The sequence below is a fragment of the Montipora foliosa genome, chromosome 7 (assembly GCF_036669935.1).
Source record: "Montipora foliosa isolate CH-2021 chromosome 7, ASM3666993v2, whole genome shotgun sequence".
NCBI classification, from domain to species: domain Eukaryota; kingdom Metazoa; phylum Cnidaria; class Anthozoa; order Scleractinia; family Acroporidae; genus Montipora; species Montipora foliosa.
In genome coordinates, this window is record NC_090875.1 from 5970233 (window position 1) to 5985232 (window position 15000).

The following is a 15000-nucleotide window of genomic DNA, read 5'->3' on the forward strand; positions in this document are numbered from 1 at the left end:
AGTAATGGAACGCCAGGATGATCACCGAGCTTCCTAATTATGCGGGCTTCGTAAACTAGTTCCTGGCGGACCCTGTCTTCCGCCTGACCATGTGTTTCGCCTCTACTTGCTCTTACCACAAAATTCTTGCTGACAACCTCCATACCCCTGTACGAAGCGAGGTAACAGCACCCATAGCTACCGCTGCCAAGAAGGTTGGTGGATATCGTTACATTCAACGGTGAAATTTCAAACGGTGCCACAGTTTTTGCCTTCTTCTCAGGCGCGTGTCCTCGCTGCGATGTTTGAGTCCTTTTCCTGTCCGATGCATTGCAAACAGCAACCCCGAGTGGTCCTGCCATTTCATCATTTTTTTCCTTTTGCTTTTTGTGACCTCTGTTTGCATTGGTAGCTTCTACGTTGTCCACCGTTCTTGTTTCTATGTTGTCCACCATTCTTGTATTCCTCGTTAATTCTCCACTTTTGATTCGCTCTTCCAGCAAAGCTTCGGCCCTGTTCTGAATCCTTCGGCCACCATCAGCAATTCTCTCTTGCTTAGCCTTTTGTTTTTGTCCTTCTTTGCGCCTCCGCTTTTGCCTTTTCCGTCTCTCTTTATGAATCCTTCTCTCCTCCTCGTTCATGGTGAATCGAAACAGCTTTCTGAAATTCTACCACCAAAGTTCTGTTCGAAGACTTGCGATGCGAACTGGAAAAACAACCCTTCAGTAAGTCATGAGAATTTATCCTTGTTAAGTAAGCAACTCAGTATAGCTTTTTGACATCTCTCAGAAAGATAAAACGCGCGAAAAGAAATTACTTTCATTACCTCTCTTTTAACGTTTTTATTCTTCCAATCACTCTTTCTTAATTCATCCTACTATGTTACAGCATGAAGCAGCTTCAGACTGATGCAGATTAAAGGAATTGATTCTCCTAAACTCGCAAAAAATATCACAAAAATCACACTTTTTCTGTTTGGAAAAATACATTTTCGTGTATTTGGGAGAATTACTATAGCGATCTACGGTTCAGGGTCTTATTCAGTTGTAAATTCTCACCACCTAAATCTCCATTTTCGCTTTGAGAAACTTCCGCTTGACACTTCAAAGTGGCAAAGTGGACAAAACTGGCATCGACAGAAACCCCTTTGTTTAACACAATAAATGAAAGTGGCACAAAAGGCTTGTGTTTGCAGCAGTGAAATATCCAAGGGAGATCTAAGCTATGGCCGAAATCTACGTGACGTGTTGTCGCCTTTGTGAAAAGGAGTTTAAAACAAGGAAGGCTTTAGAGAAGCATTTCAATACAAAACACCCTGGAAATAATATGCCAGCAAGGATTGAGTTTTCGCTAGCCAACAGAATAGCTCCGCAAGTTCATCCCCGCCTGCTAAAACGCTGTGACCAGTACTTAAAATGGCTTGCAGAAGTAGTTGAGTGCATTAACTCTGCGCACAATCCCAATGTTCCTGGTAAGTAATTCAAATTTGAAACTATTTTCAAGGTGACAAAATCACGGTTTTAATTGTCGAGTGAAGATATTATGAGACTATTAAATTCTCGAACCAAATGGAAAGCCGGCGCGGTATTAGTCAAGTGCGAAGTAAACAAAGAACACTACTAGCGCGTGGTGGTGCCACATAAACGAAACTGAGTTACAAATCGCTGTTAAACTCTAGTTGCACTCAAACAAGAAAGGGAATGTCCCGGGGGCCTGTCAATCTACATGTATTCCCTTAATAAAATGGACAACCTTCGCGCGCCTCTGCTCTCACGCGTGTTTCTTTAATTTGTGCCCCATTCCTTACTCCAGCGCCTGTAAACTCAAGAAATGCAGACACGACCACAATTGTGAAAAGCATTACTTTATTTTGCCAGTATTACCTCTTAATTTTAAGGAATAATTGGCAAATGAAAATTTTGTGGTTTAGAATTTCTCGCTTTAAAAAACTTTTTCCCAATTTCAGGCGTTATAAAACGGCTTATAGAACTGTCACTCTTAACATTTGGAAAATTAAAAAATAAATAAATAAATGCACATCTTTTTTTTCCAGCAAAATGGTGTCACTTCACCTTTACAAATGTGAGACTCGACTTCTTTAGCCATCTACTTAAAAGAATGGAAAGTGCTTCCCTCAATGCAGTGAAGGAATGCAAACACCTCAACCCACCAATGTGGAAAGAAAAAGTCGTTCGCATGTCATTTAAAACTAAAGATATTGGAGATGTGCAACGAGCATTGTCAGAGCAAACGATGGTAGACCTGTGTCTGTCTAAGGCCTACAATGGCACAACAGAGTTAGGAAGCACTGCTGTGCAGCTGTCAGGTCGTGCTGCTCTGGAGGCTGCAAAAAAAAAGAGAACTGCACAGCAACCCACTCTACAGTCGCAAATAATAATTGGTGAAGGGCAAGGCAGAGCAACAAGGGAATGCGAACTGATATGGTGTCCAATGTTTGACACTTCCACTAATGGAATACTAACAGTGAGAGTTTACGTTGCAAAAGTACATCTATAGACCAAAAAAAAAAAAGCTTAAGAGGAATAATCTTATGAAACATTGTACTGGTTTTTTACACTGTTCAGTTTATTTAAATCACATTACATGTATATAGTGACTATTATTTTCATTACTACAAGTAGGTAAACTATGTATCAAACAGGTTCAATCCCTTTTGTTTTTTTAACAGTCATGCTATTGACATAGAGTATTGGCAACCACAGCCAAAAAGGCTAAGCTGCTCTGCTGCCTCAGGGATTATAAGCTAAACTACATGTATCTGATTTTGAATTCAAAATAATTAAGATTTAAACCATCACAGTATTATAAAGCCTGACTTTTACTTCCCAATGAAACACCTGGAGAAAGAATTCTCACAGAACCACAGCCTAAAAAGGCTAAGCTGCTCTGCTGCTTCAGCGATTACAAGCTAAACTACATGTATTTGATTTTGAATTCAAAATAATTAAGATTTAAACCATCACAGTATTATAAAGCCTGACTTTTACTTCCCAATGAAACACCTGGAGAAATAACTCTCACAGAGCCACAGCCTCAAAAGGCTAAGCTGCTCTGCTGCTTCAGGGATTATAAGCTAAACTACATTGTACATGTATTTGATTTTGAACTCAAAATAATTAAGATTTAAACCATCACAGTATTATAAAGCCTGACTTTTACTTCCCAATGAAACACCTGGAGAAAGAACTCTCACAGAGCCACAGCCTAAAAAGGCTAAGCTGCTCTGCTGCTTCAGGGATTATAAGCTAAACTACATTGTACATGTATTTGATTTTGAACTCAAAATAATTAAGATTTAAACCATCAGAGTATTATAAAGCCTGGCTTTTACAGCAATGTACTTCCCAATGAAACACCTGGAGAAAGAATTCTCACAGAACCACAGCCTAAAAAGGCTAAGCTGCTCTGCTGCTTCAGGGATTATAAGCTAAACTACAGGTATTTGATATTGAACTCAAAATAATTAAGATTTTAATCATCAGAGTATTATAAAGCCTGACTTTTACTTCCCAATGAAACACCTGGAGAAAAAATTCTCACAGAACCACAGCCTAAAAAGGCTAAGCTGCTCTGCTGCTTCAGGGATTATAAGCTAAACTACATGTATTTGATTTTGAATTCAAAATAATTAAGATTTAAACCATCACAGTATTATAAAGCCTGACTGTTACTTCCCAATGAAACACCTGGAGAAAGAATTCTCACAGAACCACAGCCTAAAAAGGCTAAGCTGCTCTGCTGCTTCAGGGATTATAAGCTAAACTACAGGTATTTGATATTGAACTCAAAATCATTAAGATTTTAATCATCAGAGTATTATAAAGCCTGACTTTTACTTCCCAATGAAACACCTGGAGAAAAAATTCTCACAGAACCACAGCCTAAAAAGGCTAAGCTGCTCTGCTGCTTCAGGGATTATAAGCTAAACTACATGTATTTGAATTTGAACTCAAAATAATTAAGATTTAAACCATCAGAGTATTATAAAGCCTGGCTTTTACAGCAATGTACTTCCCAATGAAACACCTGGAGAAAGAATTCTCACAGAACCACAGCCTAAAAAGGCTAAGCTGCTCTGCTGCTTCAGGGATTATAAGCTAAACTACATTGTACATGTATTTGATTTTGAACTCAAAATAATTAAGATTTAAACCATCACAGTATTATAAAGCCTGACTTTTACTTCCCAATGAAACACCTGGAGAAAGAATTCTCACAGAACCACAGCCTAAAAAGGCTAAGCTGCTCTGCTGCTTCAGGGATTATAAGCTAAACTACATTGTACATGTATTTGATTTTGAACTGAAAATAATTAAGATTTAAACCATCACAGTATTATAAAGCCTGACTTTTACTTCCCAATGAAACACCTGGAGAAAGAACTCTCACAGAGCCACAGCCTAAAAAGGCTAAGCTGCTCTGCTGCTTCAGGGATTATAAGCTAAACTACATTGTACATGTATTTGATTTTGAACTCAAAATAATTAAGATTTAAACCATCACAGTATTATAAAGCCTGACTTTTACTTCCCAATGAAACACCTGGAGAAAGAATTCTCACAGAACCACAGCCTAAAAAGGCTAAGCTGCTCTGCTGCTTCAGGGATTATAAGCTAAACTACAGGTATTTGATATTGAACTCAAAATCATTAAGATTTTAATCATCAGAGTATTATAAAGCCTGACTTTTACTTCCCAATGAAACACCTGGAGAAAAAATTCTCACAGAACCACAGCCTAAAAAGGCTAAGCTGCTCTGCTGCTTCAGGGATTATAAGCTAAACTACATGTATTTGAATTTGAACTCAAAATAATTAAGATTTAAACCATCAGAGTATTATAAAGCCTGGCTTTTACAGCAATGTACTTCCCAATGAAACACCTGGAGAAAGAATTCTCACAGAACCACAGCCTAAAAAGGCTAAGCTGCTCTGCTGCTTCAGGGATTATAAGCTAAACTACATTGTACATGTATTTGATTTTGAACTGAAAATAATTAAGATTTAAACCATCACAGTATTATAAAGCCTGACTTTTACTTCCCAATGAAACACCTGGAGAAAGAACTCTCACAGAGCCACAGCCTAAAAAGGCTAAGCTGCTCTGCTGCTTCAGGGATTATAAGCTAAACTACATTGTACATGTATTTGATTTTGAACTCAAAATAATTAAGATTTAAACCATCACAGTATTATAAAGCCTGACTTTTACTTCCCAATGAAACACCTGGAGAAAGAATTCTCACAGAACCACAGCCTAAAAAGGCTAAGCTGCTCTGCTGCTTCAGGGATTATAAGCTAAACTACATTGTACATGTATTTGATTTTGAACTCAAAATAATTAAGATTTAAACCATCAAAGTATTATAGAGCCTTATTATAATTCAGTTGTGAACTAGGAACATGATTTTAAAGTTGTTACGTGTATATTAAAAACAAATGCAGCAGTGGAGGTATTAAAAATGGATCATTATCACAACAATAAACTTACTGTATTTACTGTGATGCAATGAGAACTTATAATTCCTGTTCAATTTTGTTCCCCAGAAGCACCTGGAGAAAACAGTTTTCTCACAGAGAAGCAACTTGAATAAGCCAAGCCCCTCTGCTGCTTCAGGAAGGCCAAACAGTCAACTGCAAATGAAAATAATGAAATTCTTATTAGTGCTTGTGGAGACAACACAGCTGCCATGTTTTACATAAATCTGTCCCATAGGCAGAGAAGTCATAAATATGTTATGCTGATGCCCATGCTAATATCTGAATCATCAACTGCTTTCTCAATTTCCTCATCTGTGTGTATTTCCATCCAGCCTGGCACACTGCATTATAAGGTCCCTTCAAAATAAAGTCCCTTGCTGCCAGAATGACGCCTACACCACAACTGCCAGACCCTTGCCCTGTTGAATCATAGTCGTTTTGCGAAGGCATGCCAAACCTCTCGAAATTATCTGCAGTGGACCAAAATGAACTGCTAAAACACTGGGCATTTGGTCTCAGTTCATGTAAAACATCAAGCAAGTATTTCATGGAGGGTAGTATGCTTGAGTCAGGCTGCAATTTATAACCATCATCAAACAGCAGCTTTTTGCCAACCAGGTCAATAGCAATGAGACCCCAATGTGACTGATTCATATGTAATGGACATAAAAGAAGATCGAATTCTTCCTCTCTTGAGTTGGAAAGGACTTCATCACCAACCTTCCTGCAAAGAAATTGATGGTTGGTCTGCAGCCAAGTGTGGGTTTCAGAGGGCAGATAAAGTGCTTTGGAGCCTTGACAATCCTGAAGAAACTTTAAAATGGTGACATCAATTACGAAATTGTCAAGGTACCTCTCCTCAACCAGGGTGGAGAAAGATGCCACATCAATGGACTTCTGACCAGCTCTTAGCACTGTTTCACTTGAGGTCTTATTCCACAGAACATCTTTTATGGCCAAAATTTCAGGCACACTTAAATCATCTGGTTCTATTTGAAGCCACCTTTCTTCTGTCCAAATGGATGCTTTTAGGGAGGATATTTCACAGAACTTCTTCAGGATCGCAATGCCATTTCTAGAAAATGTTCCTAGGTTTGCAATTGCAACACCTGTTGGTTCTTGCTGCCATTTCTTTCTTCTAAGAGCCTTCTCAGCCTCTTCCACTACCCTTTCTGGGGGTCGTTCATGCAAGGACAGTGGATCTTCTTCGTTGTATGACCCAAATACACTCGTAACATTAACAGGAAAAAGACTGTAGCCTGATACTTGGGGCACAACAATGTCACTCAGTTCCTTCCTTGTCAAATTGGATAGCATTGTGAGCCATGCAGCATTTCCCCCAAGCATGTCAGATGGAGTTGATTCGGTTAGATCTACATGTATAATTGACGAATTGTTTGCAGCAGTTGCTGACGTCAGTACTGAGACTGTGGGACTGGAGTCAGATGATAGTATGGGAGCTTCTGCACCGCTAACTGGAATGTACGTGTAACTATTGTTAATTGGCAACTCAGTGAAAGAAGCAGAGGCCACCAACTCTTCTTCAGACTGTTGGGAACATAAATCTAACTGAGGCTTTAAAGATTTGCACAGCTTAGCAGCATCTGTTTGCAGGGACCCAATGAATACTTCATAGTTGGCTTCCCAGGAGTCATGATCATACTGAAACAGAATCCTGGGGTCATCACTTTCCTTGATACAAGCACATGCTCCTTTACCCTTCCCAAAGGCATACCCTGGTGTGTCTTTTCCATACATTAACTGGAACAGCTGATTCATGGCAATGATCCACTTCTCATCTTCTTTGCACCATGATATGTCTTTCTTGGACCACCCACAGCCACGAAAGAAAAAACTCTTTTTACCTGTTCGAAATTTAATCATGATAATAACATGTTGGGTATTTACCTCAATTAAACTGGTATCCAAAGTAATATAAATTCAATAAAGAGTTCTTTGTCTACTAAAATGTATGTCGGATGTGCATGTTGCCAAGTAACATACAAAAGGACAAAACTGCGCGCTCAGTCAGGACAGAGAGATTAGACCAAAACACTGTACATTATCAGCAGGAACCACTGATCTTGATAGCAACCTGACCATTTGTACTAACTGTATTACATGCTTATGACTCTCTGAGGATCCAGTAAAATCCTATGTTTGTTAGAGCTACAGTATGATGGAAAAAAGGTAAAAATTACTTATATCTACTTGCATGTTTCAACTACTTGTACATGCATATATATGCACTCAATTGTAATGAGTAAATAAAGATTGCAACACACCTTCAGTAATGCACTCTAGAGCTTTCAGAAATTGGAAGCGTAAAAACAGCATCATTTCACAGAGCCAGTGAGCAATGATCTGGTCCACTAAAATGACAAAGGATATTAATAATAACCATCACTTAGCTAAATAGTGGCTGCTTTCCAACTATTCAATTAACAGGTAACTGTGTATTACTTTGTATTTTTTGTTCTCTTTTCCTTTAAGAATTAATATTATACATGATAGGAACAATAAGTATTACCACATTGCTAATATTTTTATTATGATGGCACCAACAAATTATTTTTAGACAACACAACTCACATGATTCCCCAACCCCTCCTTGATCGTGGTTGGTTGCTCTTGAGTACAAAGCGCCATGTACTTTGTGAGAAGCTTCAAAACCTTGGTTTGAATACTTTGCAAATGTCCGATGAAGGCGAAGCAACATTGCTACATGGTCAATGGTAAGATGGCCATAATCTCCAGTGCCTAGGGTAACTCCAAACAAGTGGCGCATCACAAACCCCCAAAGCTTCAACTGTTGAAAAATGAAAATAAGTACTCAATATGGGCCAAAGTACTTCATTTACCGTACTCAGGGTCAGTCATTTATAATGATGCCTTTTTATTATTGAACATTTAAAAGGAGTTGAATGACTGTATTTATTTTTTTAAAGAACTATGAACCCTAAGCCAAATTATTAATTTAGTCCAGCTTTAATTAAGTGAATGTGTGTGCAAGCTATTCTCTGCTTACAGTATAACCACTAAAAAATACCAATTCTCTTGTTCACTTCAAAAAGTAATTTTAAACTGCCACCTTTAAGGTATACCAGTTGGCATAAGGTAATGAGAATTTATTTACCTTAATGTCAAAAATGTCAATTTGTTCATCTTCACTCTCCTCAAAATGCCTACTCCTTACCACCTCTGCAATTTCTTTCCATTCTTGAAAAGCCTACCACACAAAATGTACAGTACAAACATGAATTCCATGCAATAATTGATATCTTGTGAATCTAACTGCAAGGGTGTGACTAGATCATATACACTCTGGTAGTTCAATTACACTGATGTACAAATGTACATCATTGAGTTAAGAATAACAATACAGAGACACCTAAAGATGGTTAATAGCACATCTTCAATAGTCATAAAAGCTGAACTGTACTGTCGGTAATATCAACCTTTCAATATACAGTCCGTAAAACAGTTCTTAATAGTGTTCAGTATCATTGCAGTCATAACAATATTTACTAGTTACAAACATGTTGACCCTGTTATGTCATACAGTACCTGTTGAAAATGAGAAATTTGAAGCAAGGCAGCAAGCCTTGCCATTTCAAAATTTTCTTCCTTGCTTTGATCAGCTTTCTGGGCTCCTTTCCTCTTCCTGGTCTTTTTCTGCGGAGGAGCGGAAGGCAATTGCAGTTCTTGTTCACTGGAAAGAAATTGCTTTTCAATTTCCTCCAGCTTTCTTGCCCACACTGCTTTCTCATCTTCAAGAAATTGCTTGAAGTCTTAAATGGAAACGAAATAAATGATTGAAATGACTTGGAAAAAAGTAATTATAATTTATTATTGTCCACCAAACATACAGCAATCTTAAACATAACCTAAGTTTACTGAGGTATTACTGAAATTTAAAACATCCTTTAAAAGTCAGTGCATGTGTTTTTTTAAATAATTACCTTTTACATCTTCCAGACTCACTTCCTTCTGATATTTGCCATAGTCTCTTACAAATTTTCCACTTTGTAGGATTTCCTCAACATACTAGGTAAAGTTAAGAAATTTCAAAACTCAGACTTGCAAAAGAATTTGATTAAAAGTACAAATAAAATGGCCAATTAAAAACTGCTTCAAGTTAGTAGTTTATCATAATAAGAAGTATCCACCAAAAATCTTTACCATGCAAGCTAAAATCAACCCTCATGTGAGACATGACCACACAAAGTTACGGTAAAGCTGCATGTACATGTCAATACATATTTATCTAATACTTATTTGTTCCGCACATTCTTTTATTCATTTATTTATTCCATGGGTGAAATATGCTATATAACTTGCAAGCAACTTAATTGTCATGAGATGATGCATGCATACTTGAATATGCTGACCTGACATGAAGATTGTTTCAATCAGTATATACTTACATTTTTTACTTCATTGGTGAAGGTAACATAGCCAAGGACTACATCTCTGGAAGCTCCTTTCACCTCCTTGTAGTAGCTTGTCACTTTGTCAATTGGCAATGATTTGTTGACGATGTCTTCAATATTCTCCAAAATGGTTCGCTCTGTGTTTCCTTAAATGAAAATAACATTTTCCTTTTTTGAAGTTATTTTCAGAGACATTTGGAGAGCTAAGGAACAGATTAATAATATTGTCTTCAATTTGTGTTTCATGTAGTACTCACTATTAAACTGTAACCTTATAATTTGACAGGTAGAAAGATAAATTTTATACTAAACCTATGTTAAAAGTTCATTCTATTTACCAGAAAATGATGCAACTGAAATGTTGTTTTTACTGACAGCAGTCTGTTGCCCTTGACGGAGCTTCACTGATATTCTGTCATGACCCCTTGAAAGTTCCGGACCATAATGACTGATGGCTTCATTGCACGCTTCCAATGAGCCACACCTATACGCAAACAAACCAAGGGAACCAAGAAGCTGCTCTGTGTTCCTCATTTCACTGTGAAGAGCACAGAGTGTGACACTGGTCAATTCCTCGTCCAAAAGAAACGTCAAATCCTCACGGATTCCTGACCACCTTGAAGATAGAATGAGTTTTTATGTTTATGCCATGAACTTTTTGCAGGGACTTTGTTGTGCATCAATCATTCAATTTTAACATGTTTTTATACTAATCAGGCACTATTAAAATCATTACAGAACTGAAAGTTATTCATAGATCACTTGTGACTGGTTTATCCCTGCAATAAAAAGAAGCTCTTGTTTATCATCTAATTGACATACTCACTTTCCAATATTTGCTTTAGACTGTAGACAGGTCAGACAAACTTCATCAAATGATCCATTCCAATGTTCTTTGCAGGCCTTGAACAACAATAATTATGTAAAAGTGTTAGCAATTTTTTTTTCCGTAAATAGTCCACAACTGATAGATGCTGTCTTTTAGAAATTACAAAAACAATATTGACACATATGACACCACGTTTTTTAAATATATTAGATTAAGCTATACATTCAGACTTTCCTAATAGCACTTAAAGTAATAGTGTTTTTATTCTCTCTCTCTTCTTGTCCTTTCTTTTTTTTCATGTATTTGTGCTATTTTGCTGACCTGTGATAAAGCTTATTTACTCCATTTGACAATGATGTCAACTGGCTGCCTAGCTCTGCTAGCCCCTATGGTAATTCCAGGGAACCAGTACTCTTAGAATAATGTTATTAACTATATTTTCTGTAAGTTCATGTGTCAGATCTTGAAACCCTTATGTTTCCCAGTGCTGCTTTCTGTTTCTTTCGTCAATAAACTCAAAACTCATACACACGTTCATATCTGTCATTGCAATGTTGACCGTTTTGGTTGTTTTCAGTAGTTGAAATTTTCAGTGTCTTAAAAAGTTTGCTCCTAAACAGTTGAACCACAACTTACATTGTCAACAAATAAGTGTAAACATTTTAAAATACCATGATGATAATTATTTCTACCTCAAGCATTATAATGCCTTAGCAAACAAAAATCCAAAAAGGTAACTTATCAAATACCCGTAAAGCATGGCATAAGAAACAAAATTCTATCTCAATTCCACGGCCGGCTAGTACAAAGTTCTCATCCTTAAACTTTTCCAGCAGCATATACAGTGCCTTTAAGTCCAATGTCACTGTAAAAGAACATAACACAAGGTTGAATGAATGTGATGACCAATGATATTGAAAAAACTATATTATCAGAGGCTTTTACATAATAACTGCCATACTTAACAGTTACTGTTTGGCCTGACCATCCACAAAAACTATACACATGTAGTACTGTGCATGTTGTGAAGTTATGTACATATTATGTACATAACTTCACAACATGTACAGTACTACATGTGTATAGTTTTTGTGGATGGTCAGGCCAAACAGTAACTGTTAAGTACTGCAGTTATCCTTGGTTTGACATACATGTACAAAAAAGTAAGTAAAAGGGTCAATAATTCTGCTCTGCACTGACCCTTTTGCCTTGCTCACCTACCTTTTTAAACAAAGGAATATTTGACTGCAGACTCAACTGCAATAACTATTATTGATCTGACATGCAAAACAGATGAAAATATCTGAAGTAAGAATAAATGCAACAAACTGGTGCATCTGGCAGCTTAAAGCCTGTCATTTCATGTAATGCTATTCACCTTTAAATTCAACTTTATAATGTTTCCCATCAACAGTGAGACCTAGCTTTTTAAGGACCTTCTTTTCTTCATTGAGCCGCACAATCAGCTTTTTCACTTCACTCCTTAACAAAATGTTAAAGAAAAAAACTCATAAACAGCTATTTTCAAATATGATACTTATTTTTCATTAATAAAACTACTATAGTTTAATTAATTTTGACTCATATAAACCACACATATTTAAGATGTCATGAACTAGAAGTTCGAGCAATGAAACACCAAATAAATATTGTAATCCTTCAGTCTTTTGCATAGTTTCCTACATTTGTGCCAATGACCACTGACAAACTTTTGGAATGTCAACAATGCTCAAAGAAAGCTGTTTATCACAAGTTCATTTCATGTGGTAATTGGCTGTTTTTGGACCATGTCACTCAGTAAAATTTATTTTCTTTTCGGGGGCTTCATTATACATATCAATTTATATAATTTGACTAATATCAGATGTAAATATTGATTACCTTTTAGGAGAGAAAGGAAGTAAATAGAGGATCTGTAGAACATTTTTGGTACATCAGATAAAAATTGGGCTTACTTCTTCTCCGCGCAGTTGGCAATTGCAATAGGCAATACAGATAGCGCACTCTGGGCACCATTGAGTCCTTTCCCTGCAGCTCCCAGCATTGGAACAACTCCAACAGATACTTGCTCTCTTCCTATAAATAATCAAACAAACTATAACTTACAGTTGATGATACCTATTAAACCACCATCCTTGGGGATGGTGGCTTAATTTCCTTACGAGACGGACTGGTCTTGTAATGGTGATTGCCTTTTGCTAGAGGGATTCTGTCATGAGGAATTAGGAACTGGCAAGAGGCTTAGTACAAACATAGTTTATTCAAATACAAACATGCATTGCATATTGTCCTGACTACTGTTGCACATAACGAAATTCATATCAATTCCTTTGCAAACATGGAGTCATGTCAGTACAATCATAATAAACATGTTTTTAAAGATTTTTATCCGTTGTCACCTTTTATTTTGAACTCTGTACATCACCGTTTCCAAAAAGCCAAACTAGGTGTCTTAAATTTTGAGTGGCCACTTAATAGGGGTAAACACAATAGAAAACACTCCTAAGGACAGGCAGAAGGTGGCTGCTAAATAGAGGTTCAACTGGAATCAGCAACTGATAAAGGACATAAAACATTTCTTTGTAATTCTAAATGATCTAATATTATTATTATAAAAAAATTCCAAAAATTCCTTGAAATACCTGAAAGAGGTCGCCCATCAAGTTTCAGATTAAACTCTAGCACATCTGATCGCGAAATATCTTGATGCAAACGGCTTTGCCTTATCTGCCAGATTAGTGCCATCTTGAGGCTGATCCCATAACCTCTCAGTTCTGTGGCAAGTGGCTCCAGTTGGAACACATTTCTTGTCACAGAAAAGGCAAGATCTTTCTGGGCTCTAATCTGGTTCGTGGTTAGCAGGAGTCCCACATCAGTTGATTTCTTTTTAAAAGTAGAGAAAATTAACAACTTTGAGTTTTCTATTTAAGTGCACAACTTTAAGTAACAGCAGAAACCCATAAGGGTTGAAACGTGTAACGTGCGTTCACAGCTTCCGAATATTCAGTGCTAAGTACCATATTTGGAAACCCCTCGCTCCAATTAAGTTCGCGCGAGAACATTGGTGGTATTGCGTCACAGTGTTCTTGCGAACTGATTGGTTGAATGTTTCTCTCTTGTTGTTCCAAATATGGTACTTATCAAATTGAATATTCAGAAGCTGTTTTCCCAGCACACAAGGGGCCGTTACACGTTTCAACCCTTATGGGTTTCTGGTAACAGGCATATACATCCTACTTGCCAAAAATATTACTCAAAATAATTAGGGCACAACTTTAAGCCAATGCCGTATTGGCATAAAGAAAAAATTCTGCCTAAAGTAAATGATTCACTGTGCAGTAAACACTGTAGGCATTAACATTGCTTTGAGTTATTTTATTTCGATTTGCAGCAAAATATCTTCTGTCATGTCACAAGTGTGAAATGTGCTGCATACCCTGGCTTCATATAACCCGCCCATCCTTAAAGAATAAAAAAGTTCTGGGATCTGGACAAATGAATGAATCAAATTCCTACCCTTTTATATTTCTTCACACCCCACTTCCCTCCCTCTCCCCCGAGCGAACAGACAAAAGATTTCTGATTGTCGACAAATAAAAAAAGCTTGTAAAAATAAAACTTACCCCGCTACAACCAATGTTGAGAAAATTCAGAAGCGTTTGCCACGATCTATTGGGAAGTTTCGTGGTCAACTTCACGTACAGCTGGAGCCAGTGAGGAACTCGTAGCGATTCCAAATACCTCGTATTTAGATCTTCGCACAAAATCGTGGCAAATGCCTTTTTAATTCCCTGTTTCTCGGCGACTGTTTCCAAAGCAGTCGATATCACCTCACGTACAAAATTTTGGTTATCCTTGGCGCAGTGTAGCAACCCATAACCGAAGACCTTCCCAAGGTCAGGCGCAAAAGAAGTCAGTTCTTGCTGTAACACGGCTAAACATTCGTTTGCAACTAACCCTGCTCTCTTCATTTTCAGCCGAGGACCCATTTGGCACATTTCAAACTCTTTTAAGGCTTCGAACGGTTGCTTAATAGTCAGAGTTGATTCTATGTTGCAGGGCTTTATCACTTTGGAAGGTATATTATCCTCTGGTGAAGTTGGCGGCGTTTCGGGGAAGATGGCGGGAATCTCACTTCTTCCCGCCATTTCATCGATTGGAGTGGAATTGATCAAATCTTTGATAATTTTGAATTCCAATGAACCGATTACTTTATCGTCTTGTGGTTTTTTTCCTCGTACTGCTTTAGCAAGAATGC

The 15000-nt window shown here is 37.4% G+C and overlaps 1 pseudogene; it reads right to left on the minus strand.

Annotated features, from left to right (window-relative positions):
* Positions 1–14246: 14246 nt before the first annotated feature.
* LOC138009763 (uncharacterized) overlaps positions 14247–15000 on the minus strand; it is a 1025-nt pseudogene continuing 271 nt past the window's right edge.